The following is a 22704-nucleotide window of genomic DNA, read 5'->3' as shown; positions in this document are numbered from 1 at the left end:
AAGTAAAGTACAAAAGAGTCATGTGTATTAGAGATAGCCTAGATCCTGTTCTTAGATTAGCAAAGAAGAAAAGAAATTCTCCAATGCACACTCGCTCCACCTCCTGAAAATTAAAGCAATGCAATAGCAGTCTCTCTATATATACTTTCAAATGTGCTTGCCCCACAAAATGGCCACTAATCACAGGGTCAGGTCAGGGAGTGCAGGAAAGATGGAAGGATAATTAAAAATATAGATAAGAAACAGCATCATGAGTTAATGTGGACAGGGCTGTATTCTTTCCAAAATACCACATTTGCAATTGGGCAGAGTATGAGAAAAATACCAGCTAAGGGGATTCTGGAGTTGAGGTTCTAAGACATGTCTTTAACCTTTGCAGTTTGGAGTAAGGATGGAATTTTTGGATTTTCTGGATTGCAAATGCCAGTTTGCGATTTTTAGAGAGACCTTACAAACACCTCAGTCTGACGCACCTGAGAAAAGGCCTAAATTGGAAGGGTTTGAGCTCTCCCTGTTGAAATATATGAGAGTTTGTACATAGTCGTTCAAGCACATCATAAAAAACCCGCACAGATTGTGAATGGTATTCTCCCTTGTGTGTGCCAACAGATGAAATAATATTCATTCGGTCATGATAAAAACTTTAAGAATGCTTGCTGTAAAACATATATGTAGAATAAACTAACCATGCTTGAAACATTTGACTTCGTACAAACCTGTGCTTGACAGACTTCTAGTAGTTTAAGTGATATATTATTGCTGCACAAGTGTGCAGCAATAGATATTGTGCAGCAGGAGCATTCACTATTCTGTAACTCAACTCATAAAAGAGGGGTTCCCATTCACAGTTGCTGAAAAACAGCCTTGACAATTGCTTTGTGTTTAGGTGAGAAACGGTCAACTGATGGGAAAATGGAGCCAGCTTCTGGGATTTTCCCTTACTTGGTGACACTTTGTGAATGATAGCAAATAGAGATGGCATGTTCATATTCCGATATGAATAGAAATATTCCAGACCCAGGTGGCCGGGATCTCCAGTTCCACCTCCCTGAACCCAACCCGTCCAGTTATGGTTTGCCACACAGTGCACACAGCCAGTATCCTGCTCCTCATGCCAATCTCTGACAAAATCTGGCTGGTGTTTCTTTGCCTCCCTGCTCTTCTGGCCAATCAACAGCTGAGCATGGAGATGTGTCATCTCGTGAGGCACTTGGGCAGAATTTGGCCTAGCTAAGCCACCTTTATATATATGTAAGGTGTTTGTTAAGGTAAGTGTAGTTCAGAAATTCCAAAAACCTCATTTGTAGTTTTCTTAGATCTATTTGTATCCTGCCTTTTAATTCTCTGTAGTGTCAGGATTCCCATGACTTAAAGAACCCCATCTGGTTCATGATTTCCTTCTTAATTGTGTCGGAAATACTATTAATGTTCAAAAACCAAAACATTCTGAAGCTTTCTCTTCATCACAGCTCACACTGGTCCAACTTCTGTGCCTTTGACTGCATACGGATTTCCATTTGCAAAATGAGAGAAAAGCCGCGTACTGACAACATCGGTTGTACAGCCTTCCCCAAAGGACTTGAGTTTATGTCATTAGAGTACCTCCTTGAGAAATATTAAGAGGTCCACCCATTGTATCATTTCTTTCCGTAGGTAGGCCGAGCCACAGTGGAGGTGATGTTGTGCCAAAGTGGAGGTGCTGTAAGGATCCTAATTGCATGATAGGGCTATCTTTATTTATTTGTCTGTCAGGGAGTTTAAATGCCCATCTCTTTCTTTAACTGTGCCAACATTTTGCTTCCAGAACCTTGATGGTTCCCACAGAGAAACTGCATTTCTGAGAATGGCCTTGTCAAAGGATAAAAAATCTTGACCAGTGGTTAGCAGCAGGGTGGTGCTATTAATTTGAGTAGCTGCTGTGTAAACCTTTCAAAAATGAAGTGTGTGGGGGAGCGCTCTCTCTCTCTCTCTCTCTCTCTCTCTCTCTCCCCCCCCCTGCTCTTTGTGACTGCAATGTAATTGATCAACAGTGCTTGTGAAAGTGGAGTGAGAACCTGTTATAATGATACACCGTGAACAATCAATAAAATAATGGACTGCTGCTTTCCTTTCTAAGTCCCACCACCACAAACCTTTTTTGTGACTGTTTGTTTGTTTCCCTGGCTTTATTTTTAAAAAATGTTGATTTATTCATGCATAAATAGGATTGCCTGATTCTTACAGTGGAAAAGTATGTTTTCCTTTAAAAATTCTTCATCCAGGCAGGATTCTCAAAAATAAAATTAAAAATCTCCACAAATTCCCCAGAAACAGATATGGCTTCTCTTAGGATTTGCCCCCTGGCCCTTTTATCATTTTCTCTTTCTCTATTTGCTGTGAGACACATATGGGTGAGGGAAAGGAGCCTGTTCTTTTACAGGGGTGGGGATTTGAAGGCAAACACATTTATCTGGGTGGTCACTTGGCAACACTGGAATTTAAGTAAATGTGCCTTTAAGTGCTCATGTGGGGCCATCAATCAGAGCACATATTGACAATTCTTGATCGGCTCTACTGGCTGCCATTTTTTACTCTTGGCACATGTTGGTGGGTACCTTTGAAGTTCTCAGTGGTTCTAATTCCAGACCAACTTATTCGATTGAATGCCTCCACCCATCCATACCTGTCAAGCCTTGGCATTAAAGAGAAAATTGGGCAACTATCTCTCAGATCTGCTTTGATTTGGAGTTTGGCCCTGTGCTGGGGGTTGGTCTCGATGGCCTTATAGGACCCTTCCAACTACATTATCCTATGATTCTATAAGACCCGTCTCTGAGGAAAACATCCACAGCCCACCAACTGTGAAAAGTTAGTAGATCAGGAAGAAATAGAAACAGGACCATTTTCAAGGTGAGCCCACATTTATGGAAAGAAATCCCTCTATAGGTGGATATTCAACTAAGTTTTTAAATATACAGTATTCTCCTAGAAGATGGTATAAAATCTGTTGTTAGTCCACAATGTGGTGGTTCAGTTATTGACTAGAAGTGGGTGCAATGACCACATTATATATGTGCTACACCATTTACATTGGCTAATGATCTATTTGTGATTTTCCTTGAGGCTCTCATTTCTCTGTATGCACTTACTCACATGTTAACATCTTTAATAAGACACTTTTAAACGGTTTTGTTGCTAAGCAAAGATCTGGAACATTATGTAATGTGGCAATTCTCTCTTATGGTTCTTGGTGTTGCATTGTGGTTGGTTCCTCTGCTGAATTGGTCCTCTGCATGTGCCATGCAGCTAGTGCCTGGCTGGCTAGCTGCTTCCTTGGTTCCCCCCCCTTCTTATTGTGCTATACAGGCCCAGAGGGGCTCTTGTTCTGGGTGGATGGTACTAAATTTATACTCTTGTTTTGAATTTGGTAATATAGACAAGTATCTACAAAGTTCTGATAGTGATTTTTCTTTTCTTATGTACTGTTTGCGTTTCGAGTCAACTGATACTGTTTCTCGCCTCTGGTTTTTGGAATAGTTCTTCGGGGGGGGTTGGACTAGCGCCAGAAAATATGAATACGGGAAACACAAAATGAAGTGACCCAAAAGAGGCAATTCCTTTCATTTAAAATGGAAGGATTGGTGCATGAAAAGTATGAATACAAAAAAAGCAGAAACCTGAAACAGAATAAATAGAAACATGTTGACCATACACATCTCATAACGATGTACTATGCCACTTTATCTTGTTTGCTTCTATATTTACAATATTTTTACTTCACTTTCTCCTTAAGAAGGACCCAAGGCAGCTTACATCATTAAAAGACAATACTTAAAGCAAAAAACAGTTGAGTATACAAATACTAAAAAAGGAACAAACAGTTCCCACACTAAAAGAAAGTGAACAAAAGCAGCACCAAAACATATTCAAAGCAGTAAGGCACAATCATTCATTTCAAAACCCTGCTCAGGCAGCCGGTCACTCAGGGAGAGTTTGCATGAAGAGATACTGTAGGTCTTCGCCTGCTTGCAGAAAGACACTAGAGATGAGGCCATCTCTAGTGTCCTTCTGCAAGGACAGTGGAGATGGCAGCCATCTCTAGTGTCCTTGCATAATTAACTTGTAAATCTGCATAATTAACTTGTGTAACCTGCATAATTAACTTGTAAACCGCCCAGAGAGTGCTTGAAGCACTATGGGTTGGTATATAAGCAGCACACTTTGCTTTTGCTTTTGCCAGTCTATCCTGCTGTGGCAGGGAGCTCCAGGTTTGGGAGCAGCAACAGAGAAGGCCCTCTCCCATGTGCCCACCAATTGTACCTGTGAGGGTGTTGGGATCAAGCGAAAGGCCTCTCCTGATGATCTTAACAGTAGTACAGGCTCATAAAGGGAGAGGCGGTCCCTGAAATAGGTTGGACCCAAGCCATTTAGGGCTTTATAGTTTAGAACCAGATGTGCAGTGCATGCCGCACTCAGCTGTACTCAAAGGAGTTCAAAAGCAAGATCCTTCTAAATTTAATAATAACGTTCTCCCAACTTACAGATTTTACATCTGTTTGGTAGGGCTGGTTGATGCCATGCCCAGTAGTGATGGTAATGCTCCAGCCAGCCACAACTTCTGCCTCAGTGCCATTAGGTTGCTGTGTCACACCACAGACACTCCATGGTCCTGGAAGATACATTGGTGCCTCGCATTACGATGTTAATTCGTTCCAGCGAAATAGCTTTAGAACGAAAACATCGTAAAGCAAAATTAAAAAGCCCATAGAAACGCATTAAAACCCAATTAATGCGTTCCTATGGGCTTGAAACTCACTGTCCAGTGAAGATCCTGCATAGCGCGGCCATTTTCGCTGCCCTTGCAGCGAGGAATCCATCCCAGAAAACAGCAGACGGCCATTTTTTTTACCCGGTGGCCATTTTGAAACCGCTGATCAGCTGTAGGAAAATCGTCTCTTTGCGAGAATCGGTTCCCAAAGAAGGGAACCGATCATCACAAAGCAAAATTCCCCCATAGGAAACATCATTTTGCGATCACTTTTGCGATCACAAAAACTTCATCATTATGCAATTTCATCGTAAAACGGAGCGCTCGTCTTGCGAGGCACCACTGTAATCTGTTCACGAGGCTGGCATGAGGGGAACTGTTTTCACCTCTTCTCAGACGTCTGCGGCATCATTTCAAAACCTGCAAGTTTGTAGAGCATTTTTAAAAGCAACACAGAGCCAGAGTTGACTGCTGTCATTATACAATAAAACAGCATGCTGAATTTCCTATTTCTAATTGACCAGCAGAAAGCCCCAGCGGACCTTAGGAACTTGTTTATGGATTGCTCATCAGATCAGGAAATGGAAGGTGCAGCAGGGAGCTAGTAAAGAGGAAAACTGATTTAAAATGCATTGTAAATACTTGCTGAATTAATGATTTTTTTTAAAAAAACTGCCTTGTGAGCTGTGGTGGAGTTTAGAACATAAACATGGTTCAACCTGCTTCACTTCTTGATTACAGAGGGAGTAAATGAGGGTGAAAGAGAAGAGAGAGCGCATGCATGAGGGAATGAGACACTGAACGAAGGGAGGGTGAGAGAAGGTGTTTTATTTTTTAAAAAACAGAGAGAACATTTATTTCCAGCATAATTCCAAATGAATGTTACCATGCTATCTACCACAACTGCCAACAAAATGTGCAGTGTTGATTTCTCATGCAAAGATGCTACACATAGACCGGTTAGGAGTATTTCGCATTGAATGACTTTGGTAAATGCAAAATTCTTCTGTGCATTAATAAACCAGGCAGCTGTTAAAACTCTGTGCCGATCGTAACATGGTGTGCAGCATCACAACAAAAATGTTCATGAGTATTGGCTTATCTCTGCTGCTAACAATCTTTTCAAGTAAGTGTGATCCCTGAAGACAGGAAACACTTCTCAATTAGTAGTAAGGGGGGGTTAGCTCCATCATAACGCAGAGTGAGGCCATTGCCTCTAGCAGCTGATCTGAATTGTCTTGAAAAAGTAACAAATGGTTTGATACTCGGTTTGGTCTCACTGCGTGCAACTGAGGAGGAGATGTAATTGTGGAGTTTCTGTTTCGTGTGCCAAAAAAAATTGGCAAGCTTTCAGAATTGTGCACCTTGATTGGAGGAAGGGACAACGTTTGCTTAGCTGCCTCAGTCAGCAAAATGTCTTTGTCTGGCCTTGCTAGCAGAAGCTCAGTAATGAGGCACTTACTTTTTTTCTAAAAACATCACAAATTAATTTCAACACAAATTAGCACTGGCTGTTCTGTAGTAGAGTCAAGGAGTGGAAGAACATAGGCCACAGCTGTACCTGTTTCAACATCATTTCAGGATAATTCCACATTTTCTCTGCTCAAAGATTTTCCTCTCCCCAATGAGCTCAATAGGTTTTAAGAAAGCTGGTTGTGGGCAGTTGAGGGAATGTAGAAGATGGTGACCATGTTATGGGTGATGGTATCCCCATGAACTGCCTGTCAAAGTGCAGTTCATTAAAGGGTTTGCTTGTCTTATGCTGACCTGCCAGAGACTTCCAGGAGGTTGGCTGGCCTGCTGCTACCCCATGACTCAGGATCATCTCTGGGGACTCATTATCTCAAGTAGGCGCACTTCAGGTCATGGCATCCAGTGAGGTGTAGAAAAAGAGGTTGCTGATTCCAATTCCCTGAAAACACCAGCTCAACATGTCCAGAAAATACATCCTGTTGTGAAAATTCAGCTAGAAACGATTCTAGTCAGGAACCATTATGGGTCAATAAATAAATAAAGCTTCGCCTCTAGTCTGCCTCTGGGTGTGTGACTGAATATATACACCAAATATTACATTTGGAATGTAAACGTCAATAGTTTTGCCTGAAGCTCGCTCTATCTATCTATCTATCTATCTATCTATCTATCTATCTATCTATCTATCTATCTATCTATCTATCTATCTATCTATCTATCTATCTATCTATCTATCTATCTATCTATCTATCTATCTATCTATCTATCTATCTATCTATCTATCTAAAAAATATTTTACATTACGTTTTTCTAGAAAGAACACCAGGCAGCTTACATCATTAACAAGAAACAATATTACAAGCTAAAAACAGTAAGTTATTAGAATATTTTTAAAATAATTAAACATCATATTAAAATAGTAGGAAAAAAGCATTACTAAAACAGATTTAAAAGCCACAAAAGTACAAGCAATCTCTTTTTTAAAAAACCCTCTTAGACAGGCAGTCCCTAAGGCAAAGCTTGGCTGAAAAGATTTTTTCCTGCTTGCAGAAGAACAGCAAAGATGGGGCCAGCCCTCCTGCTCCATGCAATGAAATGAAGAGGTGAAAATAAATATATTCACAATAAATATTTATTGAAGAACACTTCTGTATGGGTTCTTCTTTTGTCTCCCCCTTGCTTCCATGGAAAATAGGCAGACAGCCAGACGAGTCTTCCTGGGGAGGAAGACCCAGGGAAATAGAGGGTTCATGGCTGGGTGGAGGCCCTACCTGCTCCTGCCATGTCCACCGCTGCCACCGCACATGCTCAGAGTCAGTAGGAGGCTCGTGGCAGTGAAGCCAGCTGCTGCTTCTGAGCATGTGGCCTTGCCCTCCCAGGCTGGAAATAAAGAGGCGAGACACAAGCTGTTGGGTGAAAACTTGGGCCACAAGTTTATTAACAATTTAACTAAATCACACAATTACAAGGGGCCTAACGTAGTGTGATATTCTTTCAAATCTGGCATAGCCTTGACCTCCGGACCATTCTAGAGCAGGGTGAGCTCCTATTCCTGAATCGTGCTGTCAACTGTACAGCTTGTCTTCAGGTGCCCTGTGATAGGGGTACCCCGCACCGTCTCAGCCCACTGAGTCTCGTGACCCTAGATGAACTGTTGGCTGAGAGGTCCCCTTATGAAAAACCACCTCTCTTCAGATGCCCCATTGGCTCCACCTGACAGAGAGATGAAATAATTTTTGCACCACTTGTCAAGTCATTTCCTCCCAAGTGACCAACCAATACATCAGGGGGCGGATTTGAAAGATTCTGGGAGGCTCTTACCAAGAGCTCAGCCTGAAGCATGCCTCTCCTTCATTCCAGAGCTCCAAGGCTCTGGAATGAAGGAGATTATGGCCCCAGCCATTCCGCCAAGCATATATTGCTGCCTAATGAATAGAACTGTGGGCATACAAAACAACTCGCAGCCGGGTGGTAGTCGCCCCGAAGCCTGTAAAAGAAAACAAAACACCACCTCTATTGAGGGAGAGAAAGTACATAAGTTTTGAACCTGTGTAAGGACCACCTCCCCACTTTCCTATCTGCTCCTCACCATAACCTAAAGTTGCTGCTTTGTTCTTATGAATTGTGCACAATGCAATTTTGGGCAATGGCTGTTCCGATTGTAGACAATGGTATGTGTATGTGTATTTTGTGGGGTAATGCCAAGAAATGTATGTGCGCGCACACACACACACATACACAAACACAATACCCCAATGTAGATAATCTGGAGCAAAGCCGTGTGAAACGTCTCCTCATTGGCAAGTTCTATCTGAACTGCTCATGTTGACAGTTTCATTTAAATTCCCAGTGTTCAGGCCAGCCTAGTAATTGCATCTTGGAGAAAGATCAACTCCACAAGGACTCTTGGTATGATGGCCTGATTTCCTTTCATTAAAATGTATGCCCACCGCCCTCCTCAGTGGCCTTCTCTCAATAATTCAATTTCCATGCATGTGTGTGTGTTTATTGTCAAGGGTTTCTGCATTTTGGCTGATGGGGGTGTTGTTTTAGTCAAGACCTGCATCCATGTAGCATAGATGTCTGCTTTGCAACAATAGTTATTCGTCTCTAGACCCCACACCCTGGCCCCGAGGGTCTTAAAACAGCCAGTCTGGCAGCTGTAGCCAAGATAACATGCCCAGAAACTCAAGTAGTAACATATGGGTATGGAGGATGTAATTAAAATAAGAGATGCACCAGTCTACAGAAGTTCTTAGGAGATTTAGCACACAAGTGTAAAAATAAGGCCTTGTCAGTTTGGGAACATATCAAGGGCTGGGAGTGTGTATGTAGAAGAATACTGTGCATACATCTTAGAAGTGTGCAAAAGGCAACCACACAAACCTTTCTGTAGTTCAGCAGGGAGTAGAGATTGGCATTAACAAGACAACTGGTGGTTCATGACGGTTGATGATTCATAGCTAATCACGAACCACAAACCACCATGAATCCCTGGAAAAATGAACTGGTTCACAGTTTATTTTTGTGGTTCATGCCCGGGGGAGCCCCTTCGTGCTCCAGTTCCCGGCAGGGAAGCCAGACCCAGTGCCTCTGAGGACGGCACCCACAGCAGCAGAGAGGGTGGCAGGAGCAGGTAGGCGGAAGTGACGGGGACAGTGGGCAGGAGAGCATCCCCTTTTGCTGAAGCAAACGAAACGCCGAAGGGAAAAAATGTTCCGTGTTTCATTTTGCTTTGACAAAACAGAATTCCTGAACTGGGTCATGAAACCGTCTCTGGGGGGGGGGCAAAATCTGGAGATCTGAAAATTTTATGTCTGTCATCTGCAAGTCCCACAAGTATGCCTAGGGAATTCTTAGGGGCTGCCTGATATAGGGAGTTTCAAAGAAAGCTTTCTCAGCAGCAATCTTGTTACTGCCTCTTTTTTTGGCACTACCCTTACACACTTAACCACCGTCACCAACCCCAGCTACTTTCATAATTGAGAAAGAGCAAGGAACAACATATAGCTCATGGCTCACCTCTCCAATAATGGAATAAGCAGGGACCAAATTAAGTCCACTGAACCTGTGTGAATTAAAGCATGCAAGTCAAAGCACAGCTGAGTGATTTTTCCTGCACAGTGTTATGCAAATTCTTCATGGTGGGCTGTCAAGTGGTTTTCATTCTTTTCTTGTGGGCCAGAGTATAATCAGCTCTTGGCCATATGAAATAGCTCTGTTGGATGACTTTCAGCAAATATAATGAAGATATATAAAGGACTGGTTCCTTTGCTGCAGCCCTAGCCATGAAGTAGGCTTCCAATGAGCTCTAGCCCACATTCGGAGGTGTGTTTTTTTGCCATCTTTGCTCTAGGCTCTGTCTTATTTGTGTCACAATTAAGATTTCCCTAGCAAATAAGGAGCAAAGATGGCACCCCCTCCACTAGTGAAGACAGGTAGAAGCTATTGTATCCATTGCCCTGGCCATTTACTCCCAGTGATCAACACGGCTTTGGCAGGATCACCTTCTGAGGCAGCAGAACATTCCCAAAGAGCTATAAGAAACTTTCCAGATCCATTAGCCTCCTCGGGCAGTCCTTCTTAATTGCCCCCATCACCACTGCAGGGGCTCTGAGTTCCAGTAACTGAAAAACCCAACAAGCAGTGGTCATAACAGAACTACAAAAAACGCCTCCACAAGCAGATCTCCCCAGCACAAAAACCAGGTCCAGAGTGTGTTCTGCAGCGTGTGTGGGCCAGATACTATTTGGGACAGACTCACTGCTGTAATGGAAGTCCTGAATCTTGAGCCACTCTTGATAAGGTCTTGATGTGCATGTTGAGGGGACTCCGATGCTACTGCATAGATTAGCTCAGCTAGGTCAGATAAGCACAGGTAGGTAGACTATTGAGTAGTGGGATTCTACCAATAGAATGTCTATTCTGTTCTGGGCACCCACCTTCATATACACAGAAACCCAAGCAAACTGAGAGACAGAACACCTTGCACGGGGTATGGAATCACAAGAGACCACTGCAATTTCAGCCCCAAAGTTCCTGCCTCCTGCTGTACAGAGAACTCCACTGAGGCCTAGACAGGAAGCCAATCCATTTGGATGATTCACGGTCTTCACCAACACTATAAAACTTGGAACTTAAGTAACCAACCGACTTCTTTTGTCGTTGATTAAGGTTTATAGCCAGGCAGATCTTCTCACAGCCTACTGGGACTCCATCTGTAAAGAGAGGGAAGAATATGCTTTCCATCCCTCATATTTTTCAAATGTTAGATTGTAAGGTCTGTGGGGCAAAATATTTTTTTTCTCTTTTTTTCAGTAAGGAACAAGCCACAAAGCAATCCATAAAGTAATAAAGGCGATGCTTTTCATGCTTAAATGATGAGGATGATGTAAGAACTCTTACACCACTTTTCAAAGGGTGTTTACATGGGTTGTTTCAAATGTAATAAGTAAACAACCAAAGTGGAAACAGCAGCCAGCCAGACCCACATCTGCTTAGGTGCAATAAAATGGCTGCATCATGGGTGTTCAGATCAATCAGTCAACCAAGCAACCAATGATGTGTTCAGAGACAAACCTTCCCACCCTTGCAAAGCAAAAAAGGACAAGCATGGTAAATTGGCCAGCTCATCTGCTACCATCTGCCAGCTTCAAACCAGGTGTATTTACTGCCTTCTGAGCAGTGACCTCAATTCTGAGCTTCCACTGCTAACACCGACTAGCTTCCACCCACGGATATGGATCCATCACATTCATTCTGCATTTGGAAGCTGACTTCTTTCAGCTTTTGAATGCTTAGTTCAGCCACACACATAAATACACATATACCCACTCCGGTGGTTTGTGCCACTTCATCCTTTGGACAAACAGATGTTCAGTGGTTCCCAGCCCCATCCCCCCCCCCCAGCAAGTGCCCACTCAGAGACAGCGCCCTGGCTTCCCTGCCCTGCCTCCTCTGGTCACAGTTTCAAAGTAGGTGCCTGCTGGAGGAGGCGGGACAGTTCTTGCCCATCTCTTGTTGCTAACCCATAAAGTGAATCAGCAATAGTTTGACAACAGTTTAAACAAAGTTCAGAGCTGTTAAAAAGAAACATCCTGCCCTCCACAGGAAGTTTCAAATTGACACCCTTAACTATCCTGCTAAACAGGGTCACTTGAGGTGCAGTTTGGTATCCTAACCTGAAACCACCCAATCCTTGCATGATCACACCACACATGTGTTTCATGTGTAATGTGCTATGTTTTCATGTTACGGATGCGATGTTCTTGAGTGTTTTATTAGTATGTGTACTGGAGATGGCATTTCATTTCATTGTATGGAGGTAAAATGACAGTAGAGTAAGCCTGATCCTGCCTGCTTCAATTGGGCCAAGGACTGAGTACAATTTTTAAAAAAATTGCTAATACTCCAAATGCTGCATCCCAGAGCAACATAGCTAGAAAGGGAGAAGTACTACCAAATAGAATATTAAGATATTTAGATCTGTCTGTCCGCCCGTCTGTCTGTTTATTTGGCTTGTTTTTGGAAATATAGAATTCATTCATTCCTCTTTTTAAAAATCCCCACCATAACAGTGTATTTCTTACGGTGTTCACCCCTCTCCCATCAAAGCAGATATAAACAGAAGTCAAATAAAGAAGAATGCAACTTTCCAAAACAAATCTCTGTAATTACTGCGGTTCATAAAAGTGGCATCAGAAAATAAGAGCTCTTTGATTCTCTTGTTCTTAGATAGCACTAATCAGTAAGATTAGAGGACGGGAAATCATCTGCTTTCCCTATTCATACAAAAGTAAACAAAGAAGAATGAAGTAAAGCTGTGATTCTGAGGTCAATTAAGCAATTAATTACTCTATCGGTGCCCGACTTACGAAAGACAAAATTTTGTCTTAAGAATAGAGTTGTAAAATGTGTAATATTGCTTACAGATTTTTGGAGCTGCTGAAGCAACAGAAGAGCCACAGCACCGTGGTACTTCGCACTGGAAATGCAGTTGTGGCCGTTTTTCTCCACTATCTTAAAAAAATCAGTGGCTAGTGGACCTCAAGTGGCCTGTGGTTACCACCCCCCCCCCCCGTTACTTTAAAGCCATCACATATAACCAAACCTTTACCTCCTTTGGCATGTTTTAACCTGACATTTGCCTCTCTACCTGGAAAACTGAGAAACCTTCTCAGTTCATCGAATCAGACTCATGGAATAGGAAGAGGCCTATAAGGGTATGGAGTCCAACCACCTGCTCAATGCAGGAGTCCAAATCAAAGCAGATCTGACAGATGGTTATCCAATTTTCTCCTGAATACGCCCAGCGTTGGAGCACTCACCACCTCCTGAAGTAAATGGTTCTATTGCTGTACTGCTCTAACAGTCAAGAAGTTTTTCCTGATACGTATTTAGCCTAAATCTGGCTTCATGCAGCTTGAGCCCATCGTTACATATCCAATTACGACTCGGTTGTCTTTTCCCAAGGCTAAACATGCCCAGTTTCTGCAGTCTATCCTCATAGTTTCCAGATACTTCAGCCAGCACCTTGAGATCTGGTAATCTGAGAACCAGCAATGGCTGGTATCATTACCAGAAGGCATGGTAATGTTGCCAAAATATGTTCCACACAGTGCTGTGGGAGATGTATTTGATCCTGATACATCTGGATGAGTTAGCTGGTAATCTCAGTTGTAAACAGGGTGAGAGGGGAACCCAGATGATGCTTGTAGCCTATAGATACACAGAGGTTGAATGCCAGGCTGAAGTTTAAGCTTCAACTTAGTTATGAACTCAGTGAATACCTTCATCCACACATTCTCTCTTTTGTTTCTTACAATCCTCCATGTAGGCCTGCTCATGAGCTTCTAGCACTATCTGGCTGGCCACTGATAATATGTAGTGAGGCAATCTTTAGAATTGCTCCAGATTTAGGCTATACACTCAGTAGCAGAGCATTGGATTACAGAAGAGCCCTTTTCTCACACAAAGAAAGACTCTTCAGATTCACAGGGAGAAGAACCTTGAGAATATGCCCATTTAAGACACTTAGCAGGACACTTTGGAAATCAAGGAAGTGCCTATAAATCCATGCACGTACTTCATGCATGTGAGTGGCTTAATGGTGTACAATTGAAAAACCATGCACATTGGAGGAAATGTGTAAATTAGGGAAAAATGAATGAAAATATTAGGTTTTAAAATGGGTAAAGGAATGTCCCAAAGAAATAAAACCAGAGACTACAACAGAATACAAAACAAAAACTGGAATAAAAGTCAGAGGTGGTATGGAGGAATGAAACACACTACAGATGGAATGATTTTCACATCATCATCATGATCTATAGGAAGAGTGGGTAGAGTTGGGTTCAAATGATGTTTTCCAGAGTTTTTTTAAGCTATAAATTACTCTGAAGTGGTTCATCATTCCCTTCTTCTAGGGACTGTGCAGCTTGAGCAAGGCCTCACAGGACGGCTCATCTCCTGGGACACACAATGGAGAATTTCTCCACAGACTTGGATAGCTAACTTGCTGAGCTTCCCAGCCAACCTAAGAGACCAAAGCATGGCAGAATTTCTCCTCAAGCTCCTTAGAGGATACAAGTAGCCTCTATACGTTTTTTAAAAACTGGGGCAGTTTGGAGGTATGTGAAAGGATTAAGACCTTTAAGGTCTAGAAAGGGGCATGCATGGCTGCTGGACCTCAGGATGTTGCTTGTTGTTGCTCTAAATGTTAAAGTACATGATTTTGTCAAGGCTAGCTTCCCATATTTTATCCTTTTAGATGCTTCTGAGGAAAACACAGAAGCAACTCATTGGTTTAGGTTTCTGGCTGTGGAGCCAGAGGTTGGGAGTTCAGTTCCCCACTGGGCCTCCTTCGGAATGGCTGGATTCAATGATCCATAGCATCCCTTCCAGCTCGGCAGTTCAAAGCTTATTATTAAGCTATTGTTGGCATTGCCATACAATAGCTTCTGTTGTACCATAAAACTGAAATGTGTCAATATTCTTTATGAGTCGCTTCTTCTGTGAACCTGTCAAATTGGCAGAAGAGTTGCCCTGCGAATCTGGCATGCCATTTTCATTAACAATTGGGTTTTGCAGTTGGCCCAGTTCTCTTTTTTCCAACAAGCGTAGTGGTTTGGCTTGGCTTCCTTATCCCATTTCACCTGCATATCAAAATGATATGCAGGTGAATGGAAATGCCACCCCCCCTACATCTTTGACATAGCTGCTCTCCCAGGTGCAATCACACAAGGTTTTTAATGCAGTCATGAGTATATATGTCTCCCCATGGCCCACAATAAGTCTCCTCACCACCAGCCATAAGAATAATAGAAACTCAATTGCTTCTGGCTTGTGAATAGGAGTAATCATGGGGGGGTGGGTGGGTTGTTGTTGCTGCTGTTCTGAAGTTTCAAGTTTATTCTGAGCTTTTTCCAAAATACTGAAAAGCCAACTGCTCAATGTTCTGCCTGGGGATCCATTATGAACTAGACAGCTCAATACTACAACAGCATTTCCCAAAGCCAGGATTGCATTCTGGCTCCGGTGCCGTATCACAGGTGCCTGGATATTGCTTTTCATCTTTTCTCCCAGCTGCGATTCCTCCACCAAGTTTAAAGAGCAGGACTCATATTTCTGAAACATAATGAGCACCGTAGAGTTAAAGAAACTTGGCCTGTCTGCTTATTTTGGAGTACGCTTCCAGTAAGACCATAACGCTGGCCATTCTGGCTGGGTCCTCTGTGAGCTGCAGATCAAAACATCTGGAGGTACAAAAGTTCCCCACTCCCAAGTTGGAACGTGAAGCTGGACATGACAACCCCAGGGTTAATAGTAGGCATCCTTCAGTCTCGAAAGACTATGGTATCGTGCTCTGTATGGAGGACTTGGAACAGCGTCTAGTGTGGCTGAGGAGGCCAATTCGAGAGTGACAATCCCTTCCACACTGGAGACAGATCCAATCTGTCCCCTGTCCAGCTCCCTGATTTTGCTTCCTTTGTGACTTCCTCTTTGCCTCAGCCTGCTGGACAAGGGTCTCTTCAAATTGGGAGAGGCCGTGATGCACTGCCTGCCTCCAGGCTGAACGATCAGATGTCAGAGTTTCCCATCTGTTGAGGTCTATTCCTAAGGCCTTCAGATCCCGCTTGCAGATATCCTTGTATCGCAGCTGTGGTCTCCCTCTGGGGCGATTTCCCTGCACTAATTCTCCATATAGGAGATCCTTTGGAATCCGACCATCAGCCATTCTCACAACGTGCCCAAGCCAGCGTAGACGTCGCTGTTTCAGTAATGTATGCATGCTGAAAATTCCAGCTCGTTCTAGGACTACTCTATTTGGAACTCTGTCCTGCCAGGTGATACCAAAAATCCGTCGTAGGCAACGCATATGGAAGGTGTTCAGCTTCCTCTCCTGCCGGGCACAAAGGGTCCAGGACTCGCTGCAGTACAGGAGTGTGCTCAGGACACAGGCTCTATAGACCTGGATCTTGGTATGTGTTGTCAGTTTCTTATTGAGCCATACTCTCTTTGTGAGTCTAGAGAACATGGTGGCTGCTTTCCCAATGCGTTTATCCAGCTCAACATCTAGAGAGAGGGTGTCAGAGATGGTTGAGCCAAGGTACACAAAGTCATGAACAACCTCCAATTCTTGTGTGGAGATGGTAATAGAGGGAGGTGAGTCCACATCCTGGCCCATGACTTGTGTTTTCTTCAGGCTGATTGTTAGTCCAAAGTCTTGGCAGGCCTTGCTGAAACGGTTCATGAGTTGTTGGAAGTCTTCAGCAGAGTGGGCAACAATGGCTGCATCGTCTGCAAAGAGGAAGTCCCTCATGCATTTCAGCTGGACTTTGGTCTTTGCTCTCAATCTAGAGAGATTAAAGAGCTTTCCATCTGATCTAGTCCGGAGATAGACACCTTCTGTTGCAGTTCCAAAGGCATGCTTCAGCATGACAGCAAAAAAGATCCCAAAAAGTGTTGGTGCGAGGACACAGCCCTGTTTCACTCCGCTTCGGATGTCAAAGGGATCTGATGTTGAGCCGTCAAAAACTACAGTGCCTTTCATTCCATCGTGGAAGGACCTGATGATGTTAAGGAGACGAGGTGGACATCCAATCTTGGGAAGTATTTTGAAAAGGCCATCCCTGCTAACCAAGTCAAATGCTTTTGTAAGGTCTATGAAGGCCACTAAGAGTGGCTGTTGTTGTTCCCTGCATTTCTCCTGCAACTGTCGGAGGGAGAATACCATGTCAGTGGTGGATCTATTTGCTCGAAATCCGCACTGTGATTCCGGATAGACTCTGTCTGCAAGCACCTGGAGCCTCTTCAGCACAACACGGGCAAGCAGCTTCCCTACAACGCTAAGAAGAGAGATACCACGGTAGTTATTGCAGTCACCCCTGTCACCTTTGTTCTTGTACAACGTGACAATGTTTGCATCCTTCATGTCCTGTGGTACTCCACCTTCCCTCCAGCAGAGACAAAAGATTTCATACAGTTCGGTGATGATGATCTCCTTACCGCATTTCAGCACTTCAACAGGGATGTTGTCCCTTCCAGGTGCCTTGCCAGAGGTGAGGGAATCCAAGGCCGCATTTATTTCTGCTAGGGTTGGTTCGCTGTCCAGCTCTTCCAAGACAGGCAGGCACTCAATGTTATTTAATGCTTCTTCGGTTACTACATTCTTTCTGGAATATAGCTCGGAGTAGTGCTGCACCCAGCGTTCCATCTGCTGTGCTCGGTCCTGGATGATCACACCTGTAGTAGACTTCAAGGGAGCAGATTTCTTCTGTAATGGACCTAAGGCCTGCTTGATACCATCATACATTCCTTTGATGTTACCTGTGTCCGCTGCTATCTGTATCTGAGAGGAAAGCTGAAGCCAGTAGTCATTGGAGCATCTCCTGGCAGCCTGTTGGACTTGGCTACGAGCGGCTCGAAGGGCTTGCAGGTTGTACTCGCTAGGACAGGCTTTGTATGCTGCTAGAGCTCTTCTCTTATCCTCAATGGCTGGCATTAACTCCTCCGAATGGGCTTCGAACCAGTCAGCCATCTTTCTGGTCTTCTTGCCGAAGGTGGACAAGGCGGTGTTGTAGACAGTGTTCTTGAAGTGTTCCCATCGTTCAGGTGCATTTACATTAGCTGGACCTGGAAGGGTTTCCTCGAGTGCTTGGGCAAATTCCTTCACTTTTCTTTGATCGCGAGTCTTGTTGATGTCAATACGTGGTCTTCCTTCCTTTTTCATGTGATACAATTTCTTTGTTCGCAGTTTTACTCTACTACACACCAGGGAGTGATCAGTATCGCAATCAGCACTCTGGTAGCTGCGTGTGATCGTAACACTAGGAAGGCTAGAACGTCTAGTGAGGATCAAATCGAGCTGATGCCAATGCTTGGATCTTGGATGTCTCCAGGAAACTCTGTGTTGCAGCTTCGTATTAAAGAATGTGTTGCTGACACAGAGACCATAGTAACAGCAAAACTCCAGTAGGCGTTGGCCATTTTCGTTCATCTTTCCAATGCCAAAACGGCCTAGACAAGTGGGCCAAGAATTGTGATCAGCACCAACTCTAGCATTAAAGTCTCCAAGAATGAACAGTGACTCTCTTTCAGGGACTTTTTTGATAGTAGCTGCCAGATCGTCGTAGAATTTGTCTTTCACTTCTGGAGTGGATGACAGTGTTGGTGCATATGCACTAATGAGGGTTACTGGTCCTGCTGATGAGTGGAGCTGCAGAGACAGGATTCTTTCACTCCCCACAGTAGGTGGAACAATGCATCTCAGGAGAGTGTTTCTGACTGCAAAGCCAACACCATATTCCCTGGTCTCATTCGATGGTTTTCCCTGCCAGAAGAATGAGAAGTTTTTTTCTTTGACAGATCCCGAGTCTGGCAGTCTTGTCTCTTGCAGGGCAACAATGTCCATCTGCAGTCTACTCAGTTCCATGTCAATGACAGCTGTCTTGCGCACATCGTCTATTTCTTGCAGGTCGTTAGGAAAGCCGTAGTCAGGAAAGCCAGGGGTCATTGTCCGTACATTCCAGGTGCCCAGCTTTAGGGCAGAAGTTTTCTTATGATTGTTGCATGGTGCACGGTTGTCGATCTGCTTGTCGGGTTTCACCCTAAACCCCACGCACCCCGTGAGGTTAACAGACCGTGGCGAGGTAGCACCTTACTGGCTGGGGGCTGCCCAGCTTAAGGCGGGCGGTATCTACCTAGTGAGGTGCAATGACCTCTCCCACCGTCAGAAGTAGCCCCTGGCGTCCTGCTCTACGCCAATTGAGCAGAGACTTATAACCGGTAACTGCTACTTCCCGTGTTGTTTCGACGCTGTATGCGAAGCTGGAGTGTCCTCTCCAGAGCACGAAGCCTGGGTAAAATAGTATGGAGAATAGGCTGTTACCCAAGCAGCAAATCCCCCCTCTCCACATCGCTGAAATGGTCCAGTGGAAAGGCAAGAGCCAATACAACTGGTTCCAGCAACGTCGCAGGAGTTGGCAGAATGTCCCCAGGGTTAGGAACTGCCAATCACCGTCCCACCTGGCCAGCCACATTGTTACAGTGTATACTTCAAAACCTTCTGCGATTATGGGCAAGCCCTCTGCAGACAGAAGGGTGACCCTCTTTCCTCCTCATTGGATGGTATGCATGGTAGGACTGTTAGCTGTAATAACTAAATCGAGTGCTCTATTTGCTACTTTCAAGGACAATGTGCTTCTCAGTGTCAGGTACCAACAACAGAGAACACAGGACTGGGGTTGCTTTCAATGCCTTGGAAAAAGGGCTACACCCATCTCTTTCCAGTCACTGTAGAAAAAAGGATGTTGGACTAAATGGGCCTTTGAATAGATCAGGGTGAGGACCTCATGGCACTCCAGATGGTGATAGAAGGCAAAGATGGAAACATTGTCCAACCCCTGTATCTACCAATGAGCTAGTGCTTGTCTGCTTGCTGTGCCTTACCTCTTGTTCCCTGTTGTTTTGCTAAGATATACCATTCCAAAACACTGTAGATAAAAAGTAAACAAAGCGTTGCTCTGTATCCAAGGATGTGACAAATATTTGTAGAAACGATTAGTTTCAGCAATTTTATTGTTTTGACATGTCAAATGTCTCCAGTAAGACTTCTCTCTGCATTTCTCCTTTTCCCTTTAGTGTGCGTGCATGCGTACGTGCGTGCGCGCATGCATGTGCATGTCTGTGTGTGTTTTGCTCTTGGTTCTGTGCAGGAAATGGCCGCATTCCGTGCAACTTAATGCCTTTTCCAGTGAAATCTACATAATAAAGATTCCATTCTGGGCAGGAATTGTAATAATTCAATGCAATTTACATTTCTTCCAGGAAAAACTGCACTTCTATGAAATCCTGTGAGATTTCCCAGGTTCACAATATCCTTGATTTGCATTTCCCTATTATGATCCACGAGCAAAGTCACTTCAGGAGCCCGGTTAGAATTTGAATCAGTATGATTGTTCTGCATACTAACATTTTGCAAAGTTCAGGATTCAGCTGTCAGGGCCATTATGTCTTGAACAGTGGCCCCAACAGCCTGTTATTATTAGTCTGGCTTGTTCTGTAGCTAAATCTATTCCAAAACAAGCAAAAGAGCCAGATGGAGATGAAACAGGTCAAAAGGAATATGTGATGAAAAAGGAGAGGCAAATTAGAGTTATAAAGCCTGGCTCTGAAGACTGCCTAAATTTTCCTTTGTGTATCCTTTGGGGGGAAAACAACCACCACACCCTCTGGCATATGACAGTGAGAGACAATATTATAGAGCAGAAGTAAAAAAAACAAAGCAAAGCCACGTTCACGAAAGGAAATTGCTTAACAAACAAGAGAAGGCTGAAAGGATGACACATTGGCAGGGGCTGCTGGAAGAACTCCAAGGGGAACCCAGAAGGAGGAAGCTGTTAAAATGCAGGCTCTTTCCCACTGCTTTGTGCATATGGACATATTGCATATCACAGAACAATCTTAGAGGGATGCCCTTTGAAAAGTCTGGCAGGGCAGGATCATACTCACAACAGGAGACAGAAGATGTCTTTTAATGCATCTCTCCCTCGACGGCTCCGTGCTGGTGGCAAAGTATGTCATGTTTGCACTTCTGTTGCTCTGCTCATCATGTGAAAGGGATATGTGTGGGTGTGTTAATGCTATCAGGTCGCAGCTCTGCAGCATGCCCACCCGTCTTATTTATTTATTTATTTATTTATTTATTTATTTATTTATTTATTTATTTATTTATTTATTTATTTATTTATTTATTTATTTATTTATTTATTTATTTGATTTATATCCCGCCCATCTGGTACATTTATACCACTCTGAGCGGCTAACAGCAACATGTATACAATTGTGTGGTTAGTCGTTTAGTCGTGTCCGACTCTTCGTGACCCCATGGACCAGAGCACACCAGGCCCTCCTGTCTTCTACTGCCTCCCGGAGTTGTGTCAGGTTCATGTTGGTTGCTTCGCAGACACTGTCCAGCCATCTCATCCTCGGTCGTCCCCTTCTCCTCTTGCCATCACACTTTCCCAACATCAGGGTCTTTTCCAGGGAGTCTTTTCTTCTCATTAGATGGCCAAAGTACTGGAGCCTCAGCTTCAGGATCTGTCCTTCCAGTGAGCACTCAGGGTTGATTTCCTTTAGAACTGATAGGTTTGTTCTCCTTGCAGTCCAGGGGATTCTCAAGAGCCTCCTCCAGCACCACAATTCAAAGGCATCAATTCTTCGGCAATCTGCTTTCTTTATGGTCCAGCTCTCACTTCCATACATCACGACAGGAAAAACCATAGCTTTGACTATTCGGACTTTTGTTGGCAAGGTGGTGTCTCTGCTTTTCAAGATGCTGTCCAGATTTGTCATCGCTTTCCTCCCAAGAAGAAGGCGCCTTTTAATTGTATACATTTTCCTTTCACTTCCAGGCACGTATAAATGTATACAATTATAGTAGTATAAATCCAAAATATCAATTAACAAAACATGACAAAAATCATAAATAATAAATAGATAAAGAAGAGAAAAATAAATTAAATTAGATTAAACGCTGGTAGGAGGGAAGGCCTTGACATAGAGCCATGTTTTTAGTTGATTTTTAAATGTACCTAGCGTAGGGGCCGCGCAAATCTCGGGAGGGAGATTGTTCCAAAGGCGAGGGGCCACCGCCGAGAAGGCCCATCTTACGTAAGCCTTATCCACAAAACCTGCCCCGTTTCAAAGGGATATGTTTTGTTTTTCCCAAGAAACCCATAGCAGAAGAGAAGAGCAGCTTGCTGCCTTGTCGTGGCGAAGGGGCTTGAGTAACTCAGAGAAACTATGGGCTATGCCGTGCAGGGACACCCAAGACGGACAGGACATAGTGGAGAGTTCCGACTAAACGCAATCCACCTGGAGTAGGAAATGGCAAGCCACTCCAGTATCTTTGCCAAGAACGCCCCATGATCAGAAACAAAAGGCTAAAAGATATGACGCTGGAAGATGGGCCCCTCAGGTCGGAAGGCGTCCAACATGCTACTGAGGAAGAGCGGAGGACAAATACAAGTAGCTCCAGAGCTAATGAAGTGGTTGGGCCAAAGCCGAAAGGACGCTCAGCTGTGGACGTGCCTGGAAGTGAAAGGAAAATCCAATGCTGCAAAGAAAAATACTGCTTAGGAACCTGGAATGTAAGATCTATGAACATTGGGAAGCTGGAGGTGGTCAAACAGGAGATGGCAAGAATAAACATCGACATCCTGGGCATCAGTGAACTAAAATGGACAGGAATGGGCGAATTCAGCTCAGATGATTATCATATCTACTATTATGGACAAGAATCCCGTAGAAGGAATGGAGTAGCCATCATAGTCAACAAAAGAGTGGGAAAAGCTGTAATGGGATACAATCTCAAAAATGATAGAATGATGTCAATACGAATCCAAGGCAGACCATTCAACATCACAATAATCCAAGTTTATGCACCAACCAGCATTGCTGAGGAGACTGAAATTGAACAGTTC

Source organism: Pogona vitticeps, chromosome 2, assembly GCF_051106095.1.
Source record: "Pogona vitticeps strain Pit_001003342236 chromosome 2, PviZW2.1, whole genome shotgun sequence".
Lineage (NCBI taxonomy): Eukaryota > Metazoa > Chordata > Lepidosauria > Squamata > Agamidae > Pogona > Pogona vitticeps.
This window is presented reverse-complemented; position numbering follows the sequence as displayed.